Genomic DNA, 23,079 nt, shown 5'->3' with positions numbered 1-23,079 from the left:
AGGTGGCAGGCCCCTGTGATGTAACCCTAAGAGGGACAGCCAGTCAACAGATCCGAGAGCAAATAAGCAAATGGACTAGAGGGCAGACATCTGGTACCTTTTTCTTTCAGTCTGTCCATATGCACTGGCTGTCAATACAGTGAAGAATAAAAGGCTTCTGTGTGTATGTGTTGGGGGCAAGAGTGGGGAAATGGGGATAGAAGCAACTGGTTTTCACTTTGGTAGCATTTTTTTCAAGGAATAGGCTTGAAAAGATTTTCAGTCACTTGGAAAGGGCAAATTTATTTTTATGAAACTGGATGGATGATTCCTTCCCTCTGCTCTTTCATGCTAATCCTCACTCCTTTTTCTCCTCCTTGCCTATGCTTCCACCTCTTCTGCTTTGTCTTCCCTTCCCTCCCTCTCCTTTTCTCTCACTCCCCTCTTTCTTTCTTCTCTCTTCTATTTCTCACTCCCCACTTCGTTTCCACCTTTCCTCTCCATGCTCTCTCTCTCTCCTCCTTCCTTCCCAGTAGTTTCCCCTACTCCCTCGCCCTTTTCTTGCATTCATTTCTACAAACACTGCTTTTATGAGTCAACAGGCACATTCTCATAAGCAGTGGTTGCTGGTGACTGGTTGCTTTTATGAGTCAACAGGCACATTATCATAAGCAGTGGTTGCTGGTGACTGGCTGTTTCCTTTTTGCTCACCTTGCCTATCAGGTGATAGACATTGATCCCTTGCAGTGTTCTCAAGACAAGGGGCCTCAGAATTATTTTGTTAGCACCTCTTTTAATCTTCTGTCGTAAGAATCATTTTCAGGACCTCTCCTAGTACCCAAATCAATATGTGATATTGAACCCACCTTAAGCTCAGTTATCTGGATTCCTCTCCGCCTTCGATTCCCTGACATTTCCCTGGACACTCCAGAGTGTCTTTTATTTTTGTTTTTTTTTGCGAGGCCAATTGTCTGGGGTCAATTGTGAGGCTCAAATATAAGGCTCTGCACAGCCAAACATCATATCTCTGATTCTCAAATAAAAGAAGCATGCAGTATAAAATTGTGTGCCGAGATTATAACCATTGTTCAACTATCATTGTCTACACATTTCGGGGTTAGACTCTTTGCTGAGGAAAATGAGGAAAATATTTTTCATGAAATATGAGCTTCTGATGGAAAGAAATTGAAGCTTTAAATGCGATTGGCCTTACTCGGATTTTTTTTTGTTTGATAATTCATAGGTAAATTGGTCCATTCATTTTGGGACCTCAGGAACGGAGCACTGGATGAGTCATCCCCTCAGCACTGCTGTTGATCTGAAGCCTCCAGGGAGAGGTAGCACAGCACAGACTCCCATTTAGATTTCCTGGGTTTCAATCCTGGCTCTACCATGTTCTTGCTGTGTGACGTTGGGCGTTACTTAATCACTTTGTGCCTCAGTTTCCTCAGCTGTAAAATAGGAATTATAATGGTATTTGCTTCCCAGAACTGTTGAGATAATTAAATAAGCCAATGGAAAGTGCTTAAAACCATGCTAGGTACCCCAAAAGAACTCTAAAGGTTTACTCATCTTTTTCTTTTATTCCCTCCTTCCTACCTGATAGCCATTTCCATAGGCATCTGTTTCTAATACGTTTATGTTCTTTAGTATGTATATATTCTTCTAAAATATGTCTGTGTGTTTGACTTGATTTAAATTATACGCTTGTTTTTTTTTTTTTTTCCACCCAGCACTGAATTTCTGAGATGTATCCAGTTGGCTATATTTGCATCTAGTTCATTGCTTCCACCTGCCTCATAGCACCCTTACAGCGTATGTCTATTGTATTTACTTGGTCCATTGACCTAGTGATGGTCACCTAAGTTGCCTCCAACTTGCTCCACAGACAATTCCCATGACAAATTCAAGAAGTGGGATCACCGGGTCACAGGGTATTCACAACCTCCCCATGACTCTGCCAGGCCATTTTCCAGTATGACTGCAGCAGTTTATACTCCTACCAACAGGGGGCAAGAGCTCCTGATTTGATGTAACTTCCCTATTACTAGACAATAAGTCCTTTTTCTAATTTGGTGAAATGTGGTAGTTTTTAAAAAAATTAAAAGAGAAAATCATATTAATTTTCAATTCTCTGATAGTTTGTGGGGTTGTACATCTGTTCTTTTGCTTTTTCAGCTAACAGATTTCCTCTTCTATGTATTATTCATGTACTGTGAGCTTCCACTTTCAGGTATGATTGAGTGCCTGCAGCTGACTAATGCTCCCACCAAGGGGTAAAGGGTTTAGAAAAGTCAGATTAAAAAAGAAATATGTTTAAAGGCATTAGGCAACTTCTGAGGCAATCAGTACTTAAGGGGACAAAGTCCCAGAAAAAGGGGAGATTTGTCAGTGTTCTGCAGCTGCTTTCATCCTTGGGACTTTTGGCAGTTCTAGGTGTGGGGCAAGAGGTTGACATCTGGGAACATGTTCTTGCCCAGAGCTGTTACTAAGAGGGGGAATAACCAGCAGAGTCTAGTGGGGCTTGAAAGGCAAAACCTGGAGCCTTGCAAAGTCAGAATCCTTTGAGAAGGGAGGGGTAGAAAATTGAACCCAACACACCGCCAGCTTCCCCCTCAAGACATTTGTCGAATACTGGTGCTAAGTGGGCAGGAGGCTGAGAAAATTGCTAAAAAAATAGGGTGGAATCGCCACCAGACCCGCAGGCTGAGAAGACAAGGATTAGTGTTCTAGACACAGGAGGGAGGGAGTGGGGGGAGGGAAAGAGAGAGATATGATGGACACATACACCTGCGATGAGGCAGGTAGAAGTAATGAACCAGATGCTAATATAGACAACTGACTACATTGGAAAAATACAGTGTTGGGTTTAAAAATAAGAAACAGAACAAAATTTATAACCTAAAATTAAATGTTTGTGTAGGTTTTGAAGATTCTTTTATCTTGTAGGAACATTGATTTTCTTATTTGCTATTGCCTAGTTTAATAGTTCATGCTTGGTATTTTGAAGGCCCAAAGTCAAACTGCATTCTTGATTTTTGACGTTTTATCTACATTTATACATTGGATTATGAAACTGATGCTTTTTTGAGTTTTTGTTACTTAATTAACAAATGCTTATTTTTGATCAAGCATCAGCAATAATATATAGACTCCATGTTGGAGGCAAGCTGGTGTTTACCTTAAAAGTTATTTGAAAATAAATTCAGAGGGTTGGGTGCTGTGGCTCACACCTGTAATCCAAGCACTTTGGGAGGATAAGGCAGGTGGATCCCCTGAGGTCACGAGTTTGAGACCAGCCTGGCCAACATGAGGAAACCCCATGTCTACTAAAAATACAAAAATTTCCTGGCTGTGGTGGTGCATGCTTGTAATCCCAACTACCCGGGAGGCTGAGGCAGGAGAAGCTCTTGAACCTGGGAGGCAGAGGTTGCAGTGAGCTGAGATCATGCCACTGTACTCCAGCCTGGGCCACAGAGCAAGACCTGTCTCAAAAAAAATCAGAATCCCTTTGTTGTATATGCTAAATTATCAGCAATTATTATTCCCTTTGTGATATAAGTGTAATTTGAGTACACTGAACTTTAATTTCTGCAGCCTAAGCAGTGAACTCATTTCTTACTCAAAGGATTTGGGATATAGTCAATAATGGTGGTGACAGAGCTGACAATGAGAATATCATCTCTTGTTTGACGCCTGAAGGAGTAATTTTGAATTTGCTCTCAGAGTAGCAGTAGTGTATTCTAGAAGTCACATGAAATGCTTAAGTATAAGATTGCTCCTTAGCTGTGTTCTGGATCCTGATGCTGTGTTTGTGAATTATGTGTAACTACCAGGAGGAAGGAAGAGCAAAAGGAAAAGGAGGAGAAGGGAAAGAAAGAGGATGAGAAGGAGAAAGAGGAAGAGAAGAAAATGGACTAGAAACGAAATTCTGTATCTTCATTTCAGTTTTTCGACTTTTGAAGTGGTATGAACCTCTCTGAGACAGCCCTTTTCATATCTGTCCCATGTCTCTGCTTCTCCTTTCCTTTCTCTTTGCTTTAATATTTTCTAGAGATAATCAGGAGTTAAGAGAAATGTCATTGAAACTTGTATCTTTCTTAATATTTCTCAGAATAAAACTTCGGCTTACAGGCATGGAAATGTAACACAGTGCCTTAGCTATAATTTTCAAGGCTTTTAAAACCTTGATGGGACTGATAAAATCTGAAATAATTGTCATTTCAAAGCTTCAAAAAGATTTAGTCTTAAAAGAGGTAGAAATGTGACTACTCTTTTGGGGTACAGTTCTTTCTTTTTCAGAGAAAACTAACCAAATAGACCCTTTAGCTAAATACAAATGCAAAAGCAAGTTTCCACTTGGGGAAAACTGAGAAGAAACTGTAATCTGATTGCAAGTGTTGTAGGTGGTTTTGTAATATGAATTATTTTGTACAGATGAATTAGGAGTTTTGTTTCTAAGGAGAAATGCTTCTTTTCTAAGTATGTTTTAAGATATTGCTTTGCGAGTACGTTGTAGCTTGTTCCAATGAAAGGGTGCAGAGGTGAATATGTAGCTTATTTAAATGCTGAGAGGGACCAAAAGCTGAAATGAAATAGGCAGCAGGAGGCATAGGCAAACCTGTTCTGCACCACACACTGTAGGAGCCAGATACAAAGAAAAGGGACCAGACTAGGCGAAGCTCAACCTGGACTTCCTTGGAGTTGAATTTCTTCTGTGATTGCTCCAGTGGAAGTTCATGTGCTCAGGTAGAAGCTACTAATGTGCAAGCTGCCAGTCCTTTTAAGGTAGAAGCTGCCAGTGCCTGGAGCTGGCACAAAGTCACTTCTACAGTCCTAGTCCCCTATTGATCAAAATGTGAAAGATCAGATTGAAAAGGGTGGAGGAATATTCTCTGCCTCTCAAACTACAAAGACACTTTTTCCAAATGAGGTCACATTTGCAAGCTCTGGGCAGACTTACTTTTTTTTCTGAGGGGTTGGGTGGGTGGGCCACCATTCAAGCCACTACAGAACATAAATATAAATAACTGTCCATATTGATCTTTTGAAAATAGCTACCGAGGCTTCTATGGTATGAGTGCTGATTTGGGAGCACTTTTAACAAGTTATAAATTATTGAAATATCAGGAAGTTGCATATGTATATATATATATATATATGAGTGTATGTGCTAGAGAAAGTGTTTAAGATTTAGGCAACATATTATGAAAGACTCCTAAATTCTTTGAATTTCATACTCCTTTCTCTTTATCTTGAAAGAGAAGAAAAGTAGAAGAGCAATCAAAAAGTAAAGATAGAAAGATTAAAAAAGAGGTAAAAAAGAAAGGAAGAGGAAAGGAAAAGGATGGTGAATTCATGTTTTACGTAGCTTACTAGTTTGTTGATAACTCATTACTGTTCAATTGTAGATTTCATTTTCATATTCGATTATCCTATTCTCTATATTGTTTCGGCATCTTTCACCTCATCCAAATAGATTGTAAATATGGTAAGTGGAGACACTAGGTGGTAGTACTCTTCTTAGTACGTAAACCACTTTAAGGTGTGGTCAGGGTTGAAATCTGAGGGCCGAGACAGTGGAGGATAGAGGGATCCCAGCTCTCTCTGGATGCCTAGAATAAAGGCTTCCCTAAAGTACTCTGACCTAAGTGTAATATACCCTCCATTCAATACAAGCCACCTTCTATTTGGTAACTGATGTGAAATTATTAGCTACAGGTTTTGCTAATCATTCCCACAAGGATTTCATGCTTATTCCAAATCATCAATTCAATAAGTATAGAACTTATCTAGAAACATTCTGATTTGCCCTTGACTGTGAAACCATTTATACTATTTTTTTTTTTTTTTGAGACGGAGTCTCGCTCTGTTGCCCAGGCTGGAGTGCAGTGGCCAGATCTCAGTTCACTGCAAGCTCCGCCTCCCGGGTTCCCGCCATTCTCCTGCCTCAGCCTCCCGTGTAGCTGGGACTACAGGCGCCCGCCACATCGCCCGGCTAGTTTTTTGTATTTTTTAGTAGAGACGGGGTTTCACCGTGTTAGCCAGGATGGTCTCGATCTCCTGACCTCGTGATCCGCCCGTCTCGGCCTCCCAAAGTGCTGGGATTACAGGCTTGAGCCACCGCGCCCGGCCCCATTTATACTATTTAATGAATACTATTACCATATAAATGTGATTATACTATTATATACTACATATTATTATACTATATATAAATACTATTATACTACTTAACACACCAGTATACATGGTTTCACAGTCAAGGTATGTTTTGCCTTTTAAAAACTTGTCATGGCATTCATTGCACAAACATTTATAATACTGCTGCTGTGTGCCAGACTCTGCCCCAAGTACCGAAGCTTCAGAGAGGGATTAAGACATGCCTTGCACTCAGGAAGCATGCAGGCACCTAAGTAGACAAGCATGGTGAGTACGATACTGTTGGGGAGAAGCAAAGAGTATTAAGTGCCCACAGCCTTCTTTAGTGTCAAGGGATTTAGAAAAGACTCCCCGGAGTAGATGATGTCTAGGTTGAATTTCGGAGAATGGAAATGACATATTCAAGTCAGGAGCGGGGAAATGAGCAAAGGGCATTCTAGGCAGAGAGAAGAGCAAGAACAAAGGTATGGAGGCAAAGCCGCAAGCTTGGAGTGTGCACGAAATAAAACATACCTTTTCTTTATTTGGGGCAGAGAATGAAAGGAAATGGTGAGGTGCGAAGTGGATAAGGTCCACCGAGGCCAGAGGAGGGAGTCTTTGTCTGCCTTATGGAAGACCTTTGACTCTATGCCAGAGACCACGGGGAACCACTGAAAAGGGTGAGTGGGAGCGAACATGACCAACTTTGCATTTTAGAAGAGTCTCTCTAACTAGATAGTTTTGAGGTTAACAAACCAGAGACAAGAAGGGAAACGTGAAGCCATATGTGGCTGGACCAAGCCAGTAGTGGCAGAGTTGGAGGGGAGAGAATTCACAAATACACTTAGGAAGTAAAGTTGGCCCATCTTGGGGATGGTGGTTCTATGGGGTTCTGAGGGAGAAAAGGGTCACACATGATCATCAAAGAGAGGCTAAGATGTAGGAGAGAGAATTACTGAGACAGCAAATTCCAAAGTAGGCTGTATCAGCTGACCCAGGACCAAGGCAAGGAGGTTTGCCTTGCACCGAGAGTCAGTATTGCCTTCAGGGGCTAGCCTTTCCCTGTCTCTCTCCTGGGCTTTAGCTATTAGGTGGGCTCTGACATCTAACTCTGCTTGCCCACAGAAGCCCACGAATTCTCTACTCTTGGTAAACTCTGATCTGCTTTCTTATAACCACATTTTAGTTGTTCTGTTTGACTTCAGAGTACAGAAGGGGGAGATGTGAGTCAAAGTTTCTGGGGGCTTTTAATATTAGTTCTCTGTGATGCTAGCTTCTTGGAGGGAGATCTGGTCAGGGCAGGATGAGGAGGAATTGGCAGAAGGTGGGGGAACCTCTTGCCTATAGTTTCGTAGCTTTGTGGAGCCAGAGAGCAGGTAACAAATTATGTCACTGAGCATGTGCTGAGTGATGTGTGGGAGAAGTAGGTCTAAATAGTCATCAGAGCAAGCTGGGCCTGAAGTGGGTATGGGGACCTGTGGTGCTGGGTCTGGAGCTCCGAAAACTAGGGAAGACATGGACGCCTAGCCCAGAATAGGTACATTGAAGTGGGCAAATACAGGATACCATAGGCTGGTAGAAGGCTTTGCCATGTCCCTGTAATGTAACGCATAGACAGCGAAGATCTTTTGCTAGGTCTAAGATAGCAAGAACATGTAGGAACCTTTCCCAAATTCGGAGTTTCTCAGGGATAGTATGAATGGCCAGTGAGTGTGTCATCACTGGAATTCTTCAGCACAGTCTGGATGATCTTCTACTGGGCGTTATTGAAGAGGGCTCCAGGCAGCAAGGTGGATGGCAAGTCTAGCTGACATTTGAGTCTTTACCACTCAGAGGTGCTCTTATGCTGTGATGCTCTAGGCATAGCTCAGGGTGTGGCCCTAGCAGGATCCCTGACTGCTGTTTGACTCAGATCAGGGTTGTCACATGAGACTGGCAATTCAGTTTTTCCTTATAATTCGGGAAAAGGAGTTACATTGACTGAACTAAACTTTAAGCTCCCTTTAATCAATATTAGTCTAACAGGGAAATAAAATGTTTTAGGTTTGGAGTTACACATTCTGAAAGGGCTCTTTTAACATTTTCTAGAAATAAAGATTTTTCAGCCCTTCTGCTGTGGAGGAATTTCTTGAACAACATTTACCAGAAGTGGAGATTGTAGTAAATGCCTATGTTTAAGGAACATTAGTGGGCTTTATTGCAATTCCATGAAGTTAATGAATTCATTGCGTAGGTAGTTAGAGGATTTCAGTTTTTCAAAATGTCTCTGAGCTCCTGGGAAATTGCTCAGCTAACTTATTGGTTGTATGAGGGTCCTTAAGCATTAATCTCCTTAGTCATTTGTTTGTGTGTGTGTGTGTGTGTGTGTGTGTGTCCGTGTGTGTGTGAACAAGAAAATCTTTAGAGACTCACCTTATCCCATTAATTGAGATAGTCTGACAAATGTGAATAATACATTGAACTGCTTGTAATGAGACTGGTAGTTAATCTAGAAGAATTATACACATGGTAATACTTAGAAAAAAGAATCAAACACAAAATATTCCCTTTGCTTAAAGGCAACAAAAGAAGCATAAGCAAAGTGTACTGAAAACTGTAGCGTCCAATACTTATTTGGGAAACGAATGTTTTATAGCTAAGCTTAGAACACATTTCCCTTTAGGTTAACTTGGCGCACAACAGTCCTACCTCCAAGTGTTATTTAGTGTGTGTTCTTTCAAGATGTCACTGTATTAGGCAAGATGAATGTATTAAAATTTTATATTGACTTTAGTTCCTGTCCTCAAGATATAGTATTTTTTTACTAGACCGATGGGACTGCCATTGTTGTACTCGCAGTGTTTGGCAGAGATGTAGAGATCTGTGCTTTCCAGTGAATTTGCATAATAAAACTCTCATTGAATTATGGTTCAGTGAAGGGGAAAGTACAAGCCTAATTTGATTTGACATTTATGTACTGAACGCTTCTGAAATACATCTCATCTGTGTTGCCAATTACTATTTTCACACAAACGTGGTCTGACCTATTCCTGAGTACAGAGGTGGAGTTGGGACATACTTTTCTTTAAAATAAAACAAGAAAAAAAGAGTTTTTTACCCATAAGCTTAACAATTGTGTACTTTTTATCAACTCTTTACATCTTCTGTTTTGGATTGTCAGAACTAGTTGCTATTATTAGATGTTAGGTTGGTTGTCATGAAAAAGAAGGGACTTTCATCTTTCTGTGGACCCACCTACAAACAGGAGTTCTGCTTCTTTAGGGTGCGCAGGTGCAATTATGCAGCAATCTGAATGCTTACCCTCAGCTTACACGTCATTTCTCTCCATATACTTGAGCTGGCTAGAATAAGCAAATATCTGTCATTCATCTGAAGGCCCTGTTATGATTTGAATGTGTCTCCTTGAAAATTCAGATGTTAAAACTTAATGGCTCGTGTGATAATACTAAGAGGTGGGCCCTTTAAGTGGTGATTAGGCCATGTGGGCTCCTTCCTTTAATGGGATGAAGCCCTTATAAAAGACGCTTCACAGTGTTCAGCTCTTTTACTCTTCTACCTTCTACTGTGTGATGACACAGCATTCAACCCCTCAGAAGGATGCTGCAACAAGACATCTTGGAGGCAGAGAGCATCCCTCACCAGGCAACCACACATGCTGGCAACTCATCTTGGACTCCTAGCCTCCAGAATTGGGAGAGAATAAAGTTCTACTCTTCATAAATTACCTGGTCAGTGGTATTGTGTTATAGCAGCACAAATGAACTAAGATAGACCCATTCTTACTCCAGCCTCCTCAACATTTGAGTGGACAGTTCAACCTGGAAATATATACTAGTAAGGAGTCCTTAAATGGGTCTTACAAGTATTTGTAGATGTTTTCTCTTGTGTTTGCCCATTTTATTCTTGTGACAGAGAAAATTTCAACATGGGCACATGTTTATTGGGTCTGATCAGTTGGATTGATTTACCTGATTAGTTAGCATCTTTACACAACTAATTCATCTCTTTAACTATGAAAATTTGGTTTCCTAATATAAAATACGCAACAGTAAGTGCTGATTCTCCTCATCTTTGAGCTCATTCAGAATTGTTGAGTGTTGAGTACTTATGTGGGAGGCACATTTTAGAGATCATATTTATAAGATATTAGAGTTAGTAATGTAATGTCTTAGGCCCTTAAAACCCCATTATCAAGATCTTCTTTTCATCTACTTTAGAGATGTGTATAATTTATTTTATCCATACTTAACATATCCTGAAAGAGAATTAAAAATTGTCAGTGTTGTACTTTGGTTTCCAGTTCTGCATGTTAAGCTTAGAAATTGCCACTCTGTCCTAACAACAAGTAACATTCCAAATGGACTGAAAAATCAACTCTTCTGTAAGAGAAGTGAGAATACCGGGCATACCACTGCTCCATGGTTGAAGAGACAGACAGGTGAATACAGGGGCTCATGGCTTGTCTGAGCAGAGTTATCAGTGAAAATCACTTTGGGAGCCAGTGCTAGCATAGGAAAACCTGGCCTGTAATTGACAAATTGCTGGAGGCTCAGTGTGGGACCCAGTCATAGGTGGCCTCTCACACTTTTGTGAGTTTTAGCTCCAGGAGCTCAACCAGATTTTCACAGTAAATATTGAAGGAAAATCCCCTCATGCTTCCAGTGGCAACAGTGAGTGGGGTGGGGCAGTGGGGAGTGAGGTTGGGGAGGTGGGGGGAGGTGGAGGGGTGGGAGGGAGGAACCAATTTGAAACACACCAGAGTACTCTGTTCTTCTTGACAGGATCTATTCTCAGGGGAAACTACCAGAACCTAACCTGCTGGGGTTTTACCAGAGGCCAGCTGATCTGGAGGGAAGGGAAATACCCAACTGTAGCCCCGTCTCACCATCCTATCTCACCTAAGCAGGGACTGAGAAGCACTTGTGAAGTTAACAGTCTAGAGACAGAGGCTCAGTGAAAGACTACACCTTACCACCACATTGCTAAAGGACTATTTATGGCAGTTATTTTTACCCATGATATCATGTCCAGCTATCAAGAAAAACATGACGAAAGATACTAAAAGGCAAAAAACACAAATAAGAGACAGAGTAAGAACCAGTCATGGCGGGGATGTTGGAATTATCAGACCAGGAATTTAAGATAACTATAAATAATCTGCTAAGAGCTCTAATGGATAAAGTAGACACCATGCAAGGACAGATGGGCAATGTTACCAGAGAGATGATAATCCTAAGAAAGAACCAAAAATAAATGCTAGAGATCAAAAACATCATAACAGAAATAAAGAATGCCTTTGATGGGCTTATTGGTAAACTGGACACAGCTGGGGAAAGAACTCTAAGCTTAAGGATATCTCAGTAGAAACCTCCTAAACTGGAAAACAAAGAGAAAAAACACTGAGAAAACAAACAAACAAAACAGAACAGTACCTCCAAGGACTATGGGACAACTACAAAAGGTGTAAATGCGTGTAGTGGGAATACCAGAAGGAGAACAGAGAGAGAAAGGAAGGGAAGAAATATTTGAAATAATAATGATGGGGAATTTTTCCAAATTGATGTAAGACACCAAATCACAAATCCAGGAAGGTTAGAAAACACCAAGCAGGACAAATGAAAGCAAAAATAAAAACAAATTATATGTAAGCATATGGTATTCAAACTTCAGAAAACCAAAGGTTTTTTAAAAATCCTGAAAGAAGCTAAAGGAAAAAAAAATCTTACCTATAGAGGAGAAAACATAAGGATTATGTCTGACTTCTCAGAAACCATACAAACGAGAGTGAAGTGAAACATTTAAAGTGTTGAGAGAAAGAAAACCACCAATCTAGAATTCTCTACTCGCTAAAATTATCCTTCAAAGTGAAGAAGCAATACTTTCCCAAAGATTGAGGAAGTTTATTTTCAATAAAGCTACCTTGTCAGAAACGTTAAAAGAAATTTTTTAGAGAGAAGAAAAATAATATAGGTTAGAAACACAGATTTTCATAAAGAGCATTGAAGAAGGAATAAGTGAAGTTAAAATAAAAACTTACCTTATTGTTTTCCCTAATTTAAGCAGTCTCACAGATTAAAGGAATAGCAACAATGTATTCAATTGTATATTTTTATGTATACATCGTATATATGTACATATGTTTATATAAAAGCAAAATGAGTGAGAGCAATGATACAAAAATAGGAAGAAGGAATAATTCTAATTATTTTGTTGTTATAAGGTACTATTGCTACCTGTAGTGGTATAGTGTTATATAAAATTGGATTTCAATTAGTAGTAAATATATACTTCTTAACTCCTGTTTTTAGTAGTTGCTCTAAAAAAAAAGAGATATAATTGATATGCTAAGAAAGGAGAGAAAATGGAATCATATTAAATGCCCAATTAAAACTACGTAAGGCAGAAATAGAATGAAAAACAATAGGAACAAAGAATAAGAGCAACAGTAAGAAATATGGGACATATTAATCCAACTATATAAATAGTCATTTTGAGCATAAATGGTCTAAATGTATCAATAAAAAGACAGATTGTCAAAGTGAATAAAAAACAAGACAACAATATTTTGTCTGAAAGAAACCCACTTAAATATAAAGACATATAAAGATTGCAAGCAAATGGTGGAGAAAAATACACCATGCTAACACTAACCAGAAGAAAGCAGGAGTCGCTATGTTAATTTCAGAAAGAGTAGAGCAGGCTTCAAAGCAAGGAAATTATCAGGAATAAAAAGAGGCATTACATAATGATAAACAGATCTATTCTCCAAGAAGATGTAACAATACCTAATGTGTATGTGGCTAACAACAGAGTATCAAACTATATGAGACAAAAACAGATACGAAGTTCATATACAAAATTTAATCACTTTTCTATATACCAGCAATTAACAAGTGACATTTCAAATTAAAAACACAGTATTATTTACATGAGCACTGCCCCAAATGAAGTACATATATATTTTTTCTTCTGTTTTCTTTGTTCCCTCCCAGTTATCACATTACTGATTAGCATATCTTAAATTGTAGTATTTTTAAAAATTGTTTATTATTATTATTTTTTTTGAGACGGAGTTTTGCTCTTGTTGCCCAGGCTGGAGTACAATGGCGTGATCTCGACTCACCACAACCTCCGTCTCCCGGATTCAAGCAATTCTCCTGCCTCAGCCTCCCGAGTAGCTGGGATTACAGGCATGTGCCAGCACGCCCAGCTAATTTTGTACTTTCAGTAGAGACAGGGTTTCTCCATGTCTCCATGATCACTCGAACTCCCGACCTCAAGTGATCCGCCCGCCTCGGCCTCCCAAAGTACTGGGATTACAGGCGTGAGCCACCGCGCCTGGCCTTAAGTTGTAGTATTATGTGATATTAGAGACGTTAGAGAACTGACATTTCTTTATCCATTCTCTCAATTTATCATTGAAAAGCATAGCATGAAGCAAAATGTTAGGCTGACTTTGATCACATTCCAAGGTCTAGCACTGAACTTGGAGAATAACAATAATCAGAATTGGAAACAGATTTGAGAGGGAACATTAAAGCAGTAAGAATAATTCAGCCAGAAAAAAGCTAGTAAGGACACTCATAATAGTGTTATATACATGAAAAACGATTTCAGCTCTGCAAATCGTTCTGAGTAATCATAGCAATGCTAAAGTTGTATTCAGTCTATAAAGTTTGCATGGGCTCCTTCCTCAGGTGTTTGACTCTCTTGCTTTCTATGCTTTCCATCACTCTAAATGAAACCTCACCTTTCAGCCTCATCCTTTGACCTTTTTTCTGGAAAGGCAAGAGACCCGGAGAACCTGGGACATAGCACCAGGACAGCTCACAACCGAGCTCACAGCTATTGTTAACTTTCTGTGTTCTCTCTGACTTCTGTCTGCCACATGACCATCTTGGTGTCCTTTGTAAATTCGGCCCCTAATGCCAGCTGCCTTAACTTCGTGTTTCCCAGTGCTGAATTCTGAAGAATGGAATTTGATTGGCTCAGGTTATCTTTTCCCACCAGGCCAAAGATCTAAGTCTGGCGTATGGGTGGGTTGCCATATTTTATTTTATATTATTTTATTTTTATTTTTTGAGACAGAGTCTCGCTCTGTCGCCCAGGCTGGAGTGCAGTGGCGCGATCTCGGCTCACTGCAAGCTCCACCTCCTGGGTTCACGCCATTCTCCTGCCTCAGCCTCCCGAGTAGCTGGGACTACAGGCACCCGCCACCACTCCCAGCTAATTTTGTATATTTTTAGTAGAGACGGGGTTTCACTGTGTTAGCCAGGATGGTCTCGATCTCCTGACCTCGTGATCCACACGCCTGAGCCTCCCAAAGTGCTAGGATTACAGGCGTGAGCCACAGCGCCCGGCCGGGTTGCCGTATTTTTTTTTTTTAAAGAAACACATGCTTGATCCATTTTACTGTGGCTTAGTGTAAGGCTTAGGTCACATGGTACAAATGTAGTCATTTAGTCCTAAGAGGCTGCGGGTAAGCGGTTTTTCTCAGGAGGGGGATATGGGTGGCAGGTCTTATAAATCTAACAGCGGCTCAGAGAGAACATCTCAAGTTCACATAGTAATGAATGGTGGGAGGGGCTCTTGTTTCCACTCCCGGACTGCTTCTTTTCTACCTCAGTGCTTCTACTGAAATAAAATGGGATAGGTTAAAATTCTTCACTTGGTTTTCCAGGAGATGAAAAAGAGGCTTTCTTATATGCAAACATTTTTCAGATGTTGCTTACTCCACAAAATGAAATGTCAGGGCAAAAATATTCAAAATGCTCATCTATATAGCATAGTATGAAAAAATATGCTAGCTAAAAACTGTTTATTTGGGTCTCCTACTAATGTCTTTTTTTCCCCCTCTTCTCATACTGCAATGCAATGGGGTTAGAATTCACAGAGGGAGACTTCTAAGTGAGCCAGGAGAGGAAGAAGATGACGGAATTTTTTTTTTTTTTTTTTAATTTTGGATCTCTAAGGAGTTGGTGTCAGAAAGTTGGGTTGCCTTGATGATGATTCATAAATCAGTCAATCAGTCTGAGGAGCATCATGTTCTAAGAATGGCATAGATACCAGGGAAGGTAGCTGCCATGCTTCTTAGACACACTATTCTTGCAGTTTGATAATGCTGCTGGCTGCTACAGGTTCTGTAGGTGGAGAATTGGGAACCTGGTTCAACATAAAAGATGCATTGTGTGCACATGTGAGAGAGAACGAGGGGGAGAGAGAGAGCACTGGAGGCCTGGATATTTTCTGGCCATTGGAAAATATACACAATTTCTGCCAGCCATATGTGAAAAAAGATTTTATTTCTTCATTGTTATATTTCAGATATGCCTCAGTTTTGTGTAAAACAAATATTCTTATGAATTACTATAATAATTGCTGTAATCTAGTGAATCCTGCTGTAATTTGGTAAATGTGTGCTATGTTCAAGATCTCTGACACCTTATGAAACAAACAACCAAAAAAACAGATGAGTTGGTCCCTTCCCATTTTACAAATTAGAAAGCTGAGGATCAAAATGTTAAACAACTTGTCTACCTATTTTACAAATGGTGGAAGAAGATGGCATTCAAATCTGTCTGAAGCTAAAACTTGTGTCTCTGAGCCAGGCCCTGCATCCTACTTATATTCCAGTCTGGGTGTGGAATTTAAGGCTGGTCTTCTGGGTGGGCATGGAAGTTAAATGTTAATGTAGAAGAATTTGAGAGATTTTGAAAGACTACCCCTCCCTACCAAATACACATTGAAAATTATGTCCCTGTCACCTATAACTGAATAAACTATGTCATTAGGGACTTTAATCCATTGGGTTTATAAGTCTTCCCTTGTCTTCTAGAATGTCCCACAAAATCTCTCACACAAAAGCCCCTCTCCTTCCTGTGTGATTCCGCAGTCCTTTGCATGGCCTTCTTTTACAATGCTGATCTCACAACCAGTAAGACTGTTATTTATGCATCTTTTCTCCTTTGAGTACAATTTTTTTTAAGAGGAGGAACACTTGTCTTAATATTCCCATGTCTACATTTTGCTCTGCAGTTAGAAGAAACTACTGAAATGTATCACTTAATGGCTGTGTGTAAGAGGTGTTTGGTTCACAAAAGTAGAAAATACTTTTCTCCAGGGGACCCTGCTGGAAGAGGAAGCTGAGCAAGGCAGAGAGGATAGAGGAGGTGTCGTAGGGGCATTATGAATGAGTTTCTATGAGAAAATGTCCTCTCTAGTTATGTTTGTGTAAAATCTCATTTATTTTTCCATTCTGATCCTGATATTTCTTGTGTTCAAGTTAATCATTCTCTGTTAACTATTTTGTTCTTTGAAGAGAATATTTATAAAGTAGCCCATTCATAATTATAAAATGAACTTCCTGTAATCCAAAGGGGATAAAAATAAAAGAAAGGAGAAGGAAAAGAAGAAAGAGAGGAGGGAAGGAAGGGGAGGTGGGGGAGGGAAGGAGAGAAAGTTTGGAGGAAAGGATGGAAGGAGGGCAGGAGGTAGGCAAAAAGGGGAAAAGGACGGACTGACTTTAGATCTCAAAGATGAGCTGATTTAGCCTCTGTTTTCTTCAAAAGTGACTTGAAGACATTTCATATTTCCCCAGATCACATGAGGCCAGACACTCTTGGATTCTGTTAGATTCTAGCTTCATGCTATCAGATGCGAGAGAAAATGGCACAAATCAGTTCTTCCACATCACTACTTGACAGATTTTCTCATGAGAGGAATGAGTGAACTAAGTTTTTACAGGAAGATCCTGAACACTTGATGATGAGGAGGATGCTTTGGTTCTTTTCAAAGGAGTGCTGAAGAGGATTTCTCCCCTACTAGGGCCATGGAGAGCAAATTTCTATATCCTGGGATATGGGCAGGGGAAGAGAAGACAAGGTAGACACACTATGGGTTTAATTTGACTCTGTTTTAAGTAAGGCATTGGGAGAGTGTTGTTTTAACAGATCACATGTCATTCTTAGGTATTCTCTTTGCCTTTTTCCAGGTGCTAAATGTCAACCCTTTTTTTCTCTAAGATATTTATGATGGTATCCACTCATGGAATTTGTTCAAGTCCTTGTTTTCAGGGTTATATATGACCTCAAGCTACTTCAGGGCCCTGGCAATTTCTTAAAAATTGTCTCACTCTTCTTTCTAAAGATGGGATACTTGATTTGGGGGGAATTGTTATGGTGTGTGTGTGTTTGTATATTATCAACATGGATGAATAGCCTTGGCAATGTCTTACATTATGTGCGTTTTTGGCAATTGTGACTAGGGTTTATTTATATCTATGTACTTTTTTTTTCTTTCCCGGGGATGACGCTGTGTTTGAGAGGAATTCATAAGCAGAATTGAATTTGTTTTAGTTAACTCCTTCTTTGATTGGAATATTGTCGACTTAACAAAATAGTGGAAAGAGCATTGGGCTGAAGTGAGAAGATTTGAGTTCTAGTCCAAGATATGTTACTAACCAGCTCTTTGACCCTGAGAAGTCATTTGACTTGAATTATAGTCTTTTTCTTAGATGGGAAAGGTGGAGTATACTCAGAGTCTCTCCAAAGTGCTAAGATTCTGTGATTCTATGAAATCAGACCATCAGAGAGGAATCCTGCAGTGTACTCCTGCATGGGTTGTAAATGGTAAGTAGAAGGTTAAAATGTGCTGTCAGATTACTTTTGTAGGATTATATTTATGCTTTACTTTAGAGATTTTTCAGGAATATTATAGAGAGAAATTTTGGGATGTTTCTCAATTTGTTAGAGTCTGTTCCTGATTATCCACTGCTATTTGTAATAATTTGAGCTCAGAATTCTGTGGACATTTTTTATGAGTAAATATATTTGATATAGGTATAGATATAGAAATTATAGCTAAGTAGGAAGTTATTTGTGTAAATCAGATTGTATGTGTGGAGGAAATGGGGGCAGGAGAAAAAGAAAGAGAAAGAGAAAACACTAGTTTATTTATGTAGATTATCTAAGGGCAGAGCATTAGCTTAAAAATATATTGAGCATAAGATGGGAGCTTAGATGGTATCTGATGAGAAGTTATCTGTAATGTAAGTTACAGCCATCTGTCAAGATACGAACTGAGAGAACAGAGCAGATGGAAGGGAATGAATGTATAAGAAGACACAATTCTCACTCTAGGTGAAGGTCTAACAGGGTAGATTGATATTTCAGGCATCTAGTAATCACTTTGTTAATAAATGAACCATACCATTTCCAAACTTTGAGCAAGACACCCAAGATAGAACAACTTCACAGACAACTCTAATCTCATTTATCATCCTTGCCATTTGCTGATGAGTCTGGAAATTTGTCAGACCTATTTTGTTATGCCTGGGAAGGTATGGTTTCTTTATCAACATCAAAGTAATAGACAGCCAGCCAAGAGGTTGTTCACCTTTCTCCAGGAAAAGAGAGTTTGGGAGGGAGACATTTTATAACCATTTTAAAGAGACAAGGGCCTCTGACTATGTTTCTTAATTTGTCCCCAAATAACCTTGTCTACTATAGAATCAAGTTTAGAAAACTTATTTAAGGTTTTGAGATTCAAAGAGAATTAAAGGAATGAGTTATCTGTTTCAGAAATCATTAGATCTTTACGCAAACAATTGTATTCAATGGAAGGTAGAGATGATCTTTCATTTAGATGGAAACTCAAATTATAAAGATCATTCACTACAGGAAGGCAGCTGCAATAAACATCCAACTGATTTAACTGCAGAGATGTAGAGTAGGTACAAGTCCTTCGAAAATTTGATTTCACGTCTTTCTTATGTTCCATGTAGTCTTTAGCTGTAAGCACAACTGGACACATTTTTGTAATTGTTATACATCCTATAATAGTATACAGCTGGGACATAAATTGACTATTTGGCTATCTTCTTGATATAATTGGTTTAATAAATTTATAAGAAGCTCTGAATATATGACTCGGTTCATTATTACTTAGGAGAGAGTGACAAGAACTGTAAAAATAAGGAGAAATTTGAATTTAACTTGAAGGTGACCTTTATGATATTTCAGGATGGATAGTAAAGTTGCCAATGTAACATCTGAAGAAATTCAAAGTTATAATAAAAGCTATTTTTTTAGTGCAGATACTGTGTCTACTATGCCATAGACATAATATTGTTTAGAAGAGGAATCTACATTATGAAGTAGAATTAGTAGGTGAAGGCTGCTTAAGGCAGAGAAGCTTTGATTTGCGATTTGAAGGAACATTGTAGGGTAGATCTCAACAGGGATTTGAGAAGTAACATTCTGGATCGGGCTATAGAATAAGCCAAGACCTGCAGGCAAGAAAGAAAAGAAGATAAAATATATATGTGGGAGAAAAGGGGCCCTGGCTGTGACAGACTGGGAGGAAGGTAGGTACCTAAGATGAGTACAATTTGTCAGGCTAAGGATTTGCTGTTAAATCTAATTTAAAATGATTTTTACAGTATAAAATACTATCTTGTTAGTGACAGACCTTTTGTTCCTCCTTTCTTTTGCTATTTAACTGTTCATCATGAAAAGTATATGAGAGAAAACAAAGAATAATGAAACAAAAGATTTTGCTTGTGGATATGTCAATCAGTAGAGAAAGAACAGATGACAAGTCTAAAAACTCTATTCAGAAATTCATAGTTATTATTTTGGGAGCTCTTTTCTTAACAACACAAAGCCTGCTGTTTTTTTATTTTCCTTCATAGCATTGCTCAGTAGACTAGCATTCCCTCGGTCCAGTTGTCTAACTTTTCAGTCACATATTTTGTTTTGTTCTGTCTTATTTCTACCAGGCACTAAACACTGTATTCAGGATGTTTATGTGTTTTTTTTCTGGTTATATTTTTTTCTTTCCAGAGAAAAAATAAAGAAGGCGAGCAAAATGACTTAAAGACATTTTCAAGAAAAAAGGAGGAGAGAAGTCACTGAAATGGAAAAATAAACATATTATATAACTATTTATTGAACTATACAATAAAAACATCTTCAGCAACAACCACCCAAGTGCGGGTGGAGGGTCTGCTTTGAAGAGAGAAAAAAGGCTACTGCAGAAAAAACAAACCTCAATGCATAATTGGAGCTTTTGTTCTTTCTGGATTGTTTTGTGAAGAACATGCTGCCAAAAAAACATTTTTCTTTCTGTAACTGCTTCTTTGGAGACTCCATTCGTCTTTATTTCAAGGATGTTTATTATCTACTCATTTCTTCTAATTTATTTTTGAATCATATACCCCAATGTCTAGATGACTGGGATCACTAGGTTTCATATTTCCAAGAGGAGATTAGTTGTACAGTTCATTTTGCAGGTTTATTCAGAACATTTCAATGGCATTTCACCTACAGTTCACCTACATTTAGTCCTAAGAAATTGAAGGTGATTCTTGCTAGTTTTCCTGCTCCATCTTCTTCCAGGGGATTGATTTGGCTTCTTATGTTTTTGTATTTGGTTGCTCATTAGAGATAAGCCTGATTATTTGGCATTGTGCATTTTCTCTGTTTTAAAAAGGGAAAATACAGCGTGTTATTAATTATTGTGATAAATAAAAAATGGAGAGAAGGCAAAAGATTTTCATCCTGACACTTTGAGTCATTTTAAGAATTTTCAGCTTGCTTTGTCATTTTTTTCTTTAAACTTAAGAGATTTGGTTTCTGAATTTGAATCATCTTCAATACAGTGCATGCTGATTCACAGGTCTCCATTAAAACAACTTGAAAAACTAAAAAAGGTATTGAGTGGCATCATCTGTGACTATAATGTCCCAATCATCTACAAATTGTCTTTTAAAAAGAAAAGCCATTTCAAATTTATATGAGCATCATGTAACAAAAATATTAATATTTTAGCTCTGTGCTCATTTCAACTTACAGAAAACACCTCATTCCCCCGCCCCCACCAAATTATTACTTAGTTCTAAAGCTAGGTACATAAAATTTTAGGATGAAACCAGATCGAACAAATTCTGCATCCTTGAAAATACGTGAACACTGCAAATGATGATACAAAATCTCAGCATTACAATCTGTTTCTAGCTACTTAATAATGACCTGGATTGAAAGTTAAAATAGCAGTATAGATAATAAAAATAGGGACAGTGTAGTGCTTTTTCTCCAATCAGTTTAACTGAATAATGCATAGATTCAGTATCCAGATGGAATATCATCAACAGAATGGCAGTTACCAGGCTTCAGGGCACAATAGGACTTAATTGTTTCTGGATATGAAGCTCCTGATAGCATCATAAGAACTTTTAACCAGCACTTTGCTTACTGCAGTGGAAATTTAACTGTATTGTATGGGTATGTATCACTAAGAATAAGATAAAAAAATGATGAGATAGCATATAGAGAATCAATAGCCCTCAGAGATTTGAATGCAGGATGCAGCTGCTTTCTTGCAGAAGAATATGTGGTGGTCCCCCATTCCTAACAGTTTCTTCTATTAGCCTGTTATTGATAGTCAAAATGCAGTACACTAATTAAGATGGTTTTGAACACAGGTAATAGAAAGTCCAACTCAAATTATTTTAAATGTATTGTCCCATATAGAAAGTGCAGCAGTATGGATAGCCATTAATGTTGGTTGATTCACAAGTTAACTGTGTGATCAAGACCAGGTTAACACCATCATTCTGTTCCTGCTTTTCTGAGTCCACTTGGTTTTTGGCCTGTCTCTTATCAATGATGTAAGATGACTTTTCAGGGGTTGCTGGCCTTTGGAACCCAGCTACCTGGGGAAAGCCACCAGGTGGGTGTGGGGAAACCCAGGCTGCATGGAGAGGCTATATGTAGGTGTTCAAACCAACAGCTTCAGTAAGTTTTAGTTGATAGCCAGCATCAACGACCAGAGTGAACGAGCTTTCTACTAAGTCCAGCTCCCAGCCTTGGAGTCTTCCAGTTGAGGTCTCAGATATTGTAGAGAAGAGGCAAGGCATCCCTCCTATGCTCTGATGAATTATTGACTCACAGACACTCTAAGAGATGATAAATAATTGCTCTTTTTAGCCCGCTGAGTTTTGGGCTGGTTTGTTATACAGCAATAGATAACTATTGCTATTGCTGTATGTTTCATCGTTCATGTGCAGTGTGTAGTGGGGAGAGAGGAAGAGAGAATGAAACTATGATAAACCATTCTCCACTATGAAATTACAGTCTTTCTGTTCTGTCTGATTGAGTCAACTTGGTCTTATACCCACTCCTAGACCAGTAGCAGTTATCAGAGAAAGCTATGCATTGGTTGGTTTGGAATATTTGTGGTCTCTCTCTTGAAGCTGGGAATGGAGCCAGCTTCATTGGCATCACAAGCTGTTTAGGGGTTAGTTACACACTTGAACTAAGTATAGTTAAAAAGGAGAAAGAGGAAATGAAAGGTGAGTTAGGTGAAAATGTCCACTACACGCAAATCGAAAAGGATTTACAGATGTTAAAGTACCCTGATGATGTTGCTGCATTACTATATGATAAAAATTTAATGATAGGAAACTTTTAGTATTGAAGCATAAATCAAAATTTATAGAGTAACTTTTGTATAGAAGCACTGTAGCTATTTCAAGGAGATGATGATTAGTTAAACATGAATCTTGCTCTGCAAGAGCTATACACTAGAGTTGAAAAAAAAAGTGAAAGCAAAATACAAATTAAGTTACAGGGTAGTTTAGAAAAGAGAGCATTCACTTCAACTTAAGACAATCAGGGGAGTCTTTTTGGAGAAGCCGGTTTTTGTCCTGAGAGAATGAGTCAAAGTTGGATTTATGGAGAAAGATAGAAAAGGGATTCTAAGCAGAAGGAAGAGCACATGCAAAAACACAGAAACAGGAAATGTATAAAGTCTGAGAATAGCACAGACAAATTAGAAAATATAAGTGGGGCCTTATATTGACTTCTTTCTTTTTTGTTATTATTATTATACTTTAAGTTCTAGGGTACATGTGCATAACGTGCAGGTTTGTTACATATGTATACTTGTGCCATGTTGGTG

The sequence above is a fragment of the Colobus angolensis genome, unplaced genomic scaffold (genome assembly GCF_000951035.1).
Source record: "Colobus angolensis palliatus isolate OR3802 unplaced genomic scaffold, Cang.pa_1.0 Scaffold212, whole genome shotgun sequence".
NCBI classification, from domain to species: Eukaryota; Metazoa; Chordata; class Mammalia; order Primates; family Cercopithecidae; genus Colobus; species Colobus angolensis.
The sequence above is the reverse complement of the archived record's forward strand: the minus strand, read 5'-3'. Positions refer to the sequence as shown.